The sequence below is a fragment of the Phoenix dactylifera genome, chromosome 13, assembly GCF_051530095.1.
Source record: "Phoenix dactylifera cultivar Ajwa chromosome 13, Ajwa_hap1_PhDact_Kaust_v1.1, whole genome shotgun sequence".
Lineage (NCBI taxonomy): Eukaryota > Viridiplantae > Streptophyta > Magnoliopsida > Arecales > Arecaceae > Phoenix > Phoenix dactylifera.
Genome location: NC_143202.1, coordinates 5639772 through 5645095, shown reverse-complemented (window position 1 = coordinate 5645095; position 5324 = coordinate 5639772). Strand labels below are relative to the sequence as shown.

The 5324-nt window shown below is 41.7% G+C and overlaps 1 long non-coding RNA gene across 1 annotated transcript; it reads right to left on the bottom strand.

Moving 5' to 3' along the window:
* Positions 1 to 3983: 3983 nt before the first annotated feature.
* On the bottom strand, positions 3984 to 5118 carry LOC120111551 (uncharacterized). Its single transcript, XR_005512756.3, has 2 exons — positions 4189 to 5118; positions 3984 to 4092 (listed from the first exon to the last, which is right to left on the bottom strand). It is a non-coding gene; the product is annotated as an uncharacterized LOC120111551 (long non-coding RNA).
* Positions 5119 to 5324: the final 206 nt, after the last annotated feature.

Sequence of the window (5324 nt, the reverse complement as noted above, 5' to 3'; positions counted from 1 at the left end):
TCTTCTTCTTCTTTTTCTTCCTCTTCTTCTCCATCTCACTTCTTCTACTTCTCCTTCTTCACCTTCTCCTCCTTGTTCTTCCTCTTCTCCTTCTTCTCCTTCTACTATGTCTTCTACTTCTACTTCTTCTCCTTGTCCTTCTTTTTCTTCTTCTTCCTCTCCTTCTTCTTCTTCTTCTTCTTCTTCTCCTTCTTCTCCACCTTTTCCTCCTTTTTCTTCTACTTCTTCTTCTTCGTCTTCTTCTCCTTCTTCCCCGTCTCCTTCTTCTTCTTCATCTTCTTCTTCTTATTCTCCTTCTTCTTCTTCCTCTACTTCTCCTTCTTCTTCTTCTACTTTTCTTCTTCTTCTTGTTCTCCTCCCTCTGCTTCTTCTTCTTCTTCTTCATCGTACTCCCCTTCTTCTTCTTCTCCACCTTCAACTCCTTCTTCTTCTCCGCCTTCTTCTTCTTCTTCTTCTTCTTCTCCATCTCCTTCTTCTTCTTCTTCTTGTCCTCCTACTTTTTCTTGTGCTCCATCTTACTTCTTCTACTTCTCCTTCTTCTTCCTCTTCTCCTTTTTCTTCCTTTTCTCCTTTTTCTTCCTCTTCTTCTCTATCTTACTTCTTCTACTTCTCCTTCTTCATCTTCTCCTTCTTCTTCTTCTTCTCCTTCTACTATGTCTTCTTCTTCTTCTTCTTCTTCTTCTACTCCTTCTTCTTCTTCCTATTCTTCTTTTTCCTCTCCTCCTCCTCCTTCTTCTTCCTCTTTTTCTTCTTCTTCTCCTTCTCCTTCTTCTACTTCTCCTTCTTCTTCTTGTTCTAATTCTTCTTCTTCTACTTCTTATTCTTCCTCCGCTCCTTCTTCTCCTTCTCCTTCTTCTTATTCTCCTTCTTTTTCCTCTCCTTCTTCTTCTTCTTCTTCTCCTTCTCCTCCTCCTTCTCCTTCTCCTCCTCCTCTTCTTATTTCACATATTCTTCTTCTTCCTCTACTTCTTCTCCTCCATCCTCTTCTACTTCTTCTTCTTCTTCCAGTTCCCCTCCCTCTTCTTCTTCTTCTTCTTCTCCTTCTTCTTTTTGTCTTCTTTCCCCACTCCTTCTTCATCATCATCATCATCATCATCATCATCTTCTTCCTCTTCTTCTCCATCTTCTACTTCTCCATCTTCTTCTTCTTCTACCTCTTCTTCTACCTCTTCTTCTACTTCTTCTTCTTTTTCTTCTTCTCTTCTTCTTCCTCTCCTTCTTCTTCTTCTTCTACTCCTTCTTCTCTTTGTTATTCCTCTTCTTCTTGTTGTCCTCCTTCTTTTTCTTCTTCTTCTTCTTCTTCGTCTGCTTCTTTTTCTTCTTCTTCTTCTTCTTCTTCTCCTCCTCCTTCTTCTTCTTCTACTTCTTCTTCGTCTTCTTCTTCTTCTTCTCCATCTCCTTCTTCTCCTTCTTCTTCTTCTCCATCTCCTTCTTTACCTTGTTCTTCTTTGTCTTCTTCTCCCTCTCCTTCTTCTTCATCATCATCATCTTCTTCTTCTTCTTCCTCTTCTTCTCCATCTTCTACTTCTCCATCTTCTTCTTCTTCTTCTTCTTCTTCTTCTTCTTCTACTCCTTCTTCTTCTCTTTGTTATTCTTCTTCTTCTTGTTGTTGTCCTTCTTTTTCTTCTTCTTCCTCTCCTTCTTTTTCTTCTTCTTCTTCCTCTCCTTCTTCTTCTTCTTCTTCTACTACTCCTTCTTCTTCTCTTTGTTATTCTTCTTCCTCTTGTTGTCCTCCTTCTTTTTCTTCTTCTTCCTCTCCTTCTTTTTCTTCTTCTTCTTCTTCTCCCCCTTCTTCTTCTTCTTCTTCTTCTCCAATTTGATTCAGCTTTAATCAGAGCATCTTCTCTGAACTTGTCCTTGTGCTTGGTGACGAGTCATTCCTTCGACCGAAAGCATTGCTAATGGAGTCACAAGGCTTGGTTTTTCTGCCGAAAGTAGATTTTCTCGGCCATAGAAAAATCATCTTCCTCTGCTTAGTTAGAGGCATGTTCTTTATTCTTGGTTTGGTGCAGCTTCACCGGCTTAAACTTGGGATCATCAAGAATTAACTGACGTTGGGTCTTAATTACACCCTTTCTTGGATGGATTGCCAAGATGCTTTGCCACATATGTTCTGTAGCCTCAGCTCTACTTGTCTTGTGCATCAAATTATACACTGAAGTAGACTGTTCTTCTTCTTTCTCAGGAGATAAAGTATCCTGTGCATAAGGGATTTTCCACATGCCCTGGTTCCAGCCCTATGGAAAATTATTCCATAGATATGGAGGAAAACTCCATCGGCGCTGTCTCCACCCATAAAAATAATATTATGGAACAGTTATTTTTGTTTTTTAATTTTAAAACAATAAGTCTAATAGACCGATAAAGGAATCTTCAATATGGAAGTTCCATAAAGCAAATCTTAAATAAAGATTTTATGTCTGAAAAGAATACACTCTTTAGGAAATGGTACATAAGCCATTTCATTGAAACTGAGAGAGATAATCATCATACTCAGTATTACCAAGACTTAAAAACCACAGGAGAAATAATAGGTTTTGTCCTTTGGTTTAAAAGGTTCTCAAAATATAAAGCAGACCTTAAAAGTCTTGAAGAGTTTCTAATAAGAGAAAAGGTCGTAGAAAATTTCACGACTGACCATAATAAATTAATTATGGTGTATAAAATCATAAAGAACCTTGATTCATTTCAACCAAAGGATCCTCCTTCAAGAGAAGAAGTCTTAGAAAATTCTAGGACTAGCCCTGATAAATCTGTTAGGGTAGAAAAAATATCTGTTAAGGAAAACAGTGATTTAGACCCTTCACAGAGAAGAGTAAAGATCACTGATTTATCTAAGTCAGATCTTATTTCCTTTCTCATTCAAGAAAAGGAAAAGAAAATAGACCAACATGAAGTTGAGTCTGATCTTCCAAACTTAATAAGTTATGATGAAGATCCCCTAGACAATAAGTCTAGGTCAGTAACAGATCTAATAGATCTGCCATATCTAACTAACTGGAATACTAGTAAACTAGATGATATTCAAGAAAGAATTAAAAGCCAAGTTAGTTCTTGGTTTTAGGAAGGAGACTACCGGATCCCGGTAGGCCGGAGGAACAGGGCTTAGCCTAATGAGAGGCTGAGAGGCGTCTGGCTTGGGAGTGGTAAGGCACTCGAAGGTATAAGACTTCCTCTACCTAACCTTATTGTGCATGGCTGAGATAAGGTAAGGTTCTTCAACTAGAAGCATGGTCTGGTAAGTAATGGTTCTATCCACGTTTGAATTATAAACCTACTAATTAGTAATGATGCTTAAGCATGAATGGTTGTATGATAGTTTAACATTCCATGTCTAAAAGCATGATATGATAGTAATTTGTCTATCATTGGACGATATGAATATATCTTCATCCTGAATCTGTCATAAGGGTGTCAAGTATACGACTATTTCTCTTCCGGGGATAATGTACTTGGATGGGTTGAGACCGAGAGCGGGAGGGTAAGGGCGCCTGATGAACCCCGTTTGAAGGCCCAGCAGTGTGGCCATGTGTGTAGGGGAAAAAGGTAGGGCGTTACGCCTAAGTCCCCGTTAGGGCTGCAAATGGGTCGGGTTGGGTCGGGTCCTAGGTGACCCCGATCCGACCCGGTTGCATGTTCGGGTCCTAATTTTGGACCCAGACCCGACCCGGTTGAAAAACGGATCGGGTCGGGTCGGGTCCATACCTACCCCGATGGGTCATTCGGGTCGGGTCGGGTCCGGATCTGGTTGGGTCGGGTCCGGATCTGGTCGGGTCCGGGTAAATGGCATCTATGACACGTGGCGAATATCATGTCGCCCTTAATGATGATGGGACGGCTAAAGATATGGGCGGCCCCCCTCCCCTTTCCCATCCGAAATCGGGTAAAAAACTCAAATTAATTAATTAACATTTTCATAAATAGTAAGATTATTTTTTTAAGAGAAAACGAACTAAAAAAAAAAAAAGAGATAGTGGCTTAGCTTTTTCTTTTGGTTTTTTGGGCTGCAGGGCAGTGGAAATGGAAGGAGCCACAGTGGCTGCTGCAGCACCACTCTTACCAGTCTTTCTTCGCAGAGGGATCCACACCACACTGCAGTAGATCGAGCAAATCAAAACTATATTGAGAAAAAAAAAAGAGAGAGAAAAAATATAAAAAGATGAAAAATAAAAAAGAAGTTGATCTTACCGTGCATCTTCTTCTTCTCTTCCTTGGAGATTCTCTAGTTCTTGCTGAAAGGATGGAAAATCAAGAGACAGAGGAGAGAAATCGGAATAGAAAGGGTTTTAGTCTTTGAGATGAGGTATCTTGAAGAAGCTGATGGAGGTTTTAACTTTTGAGGGAGTTAGGGTTTGAGGAAGACTAGATCGTTGAGGAAAGAAGCTCGGAGTCTGTCGATCTAGAGGGATTTAGAGCCTTAGAGGTCAATCTTTCCCATGCAGCAAGATTTCAGGCTCTCACCGCTCGGAGTTGGTTGATCAGTTGATGGAAGCGGCAAAGGTGTGAATGGGTAGGCTAGTAGTTTAGTCAATAGAAGAAAACCTGGAAACCCTAAGGAACGGGGGTCGGTGGATGGAAGAACTGAAGAACCTCAAAACCCTCAAAGACTAGATGGAATGTGGCGGAGAACCAGAGAAGAAGTTGCTAGAGAAGAGAATAGAGATGGACAGACTCATGGAGTACCTATAGTGATCGGTGGATGGAAGAACCGAAGAACCTCAAAACCCTCAAGGATGAAAGATCGGATGGTAAGTGGAACAGAGGAAGAGAACCAACGTCCAGGGAAGAAGTCTCTAGAGAAGAGATCGAGAGAATGGAGACGGACAACGACGGACTGATGGAGAATGGACAGTGGACTGGAGAATGCAGTACGGCGCTTGAGTAGGACCACGTGGGCGGCCGAAGGCGAGAAGGCAGGATTTAGGCATTTAGCTTTATATAGTAACGGATCGGGTCGGATCCCGGATCAAGATTGGGTGGACCCGACCCGACCCGAAAAATAGATCGGGTCTAAATTTAGGACCCGACCCGGCCCCGCGGGTCCTAAAATTCGGGTCGGGTCGGGTCTAAAGCGGGTCGGGTCGGGTCGGGTCCCGGGTCGACCCGACCCATTTGCAGCCTTAGTCCCCGTAGTGAATCTCCCCTGTATGGTACATCGCCTGCGATCGAGGAGCTGTCGGGTTGATTACCCATAAGATGGCAGGATAGAAGGATTGTGTATTCCAATGATAGAACAAACATTATCATATTATGCTTTCAAGTTCCATAGAGTTAAATTATCATATGCTTTCATCTGCTTTTGTATCATAGGCTGTATCGGAAGA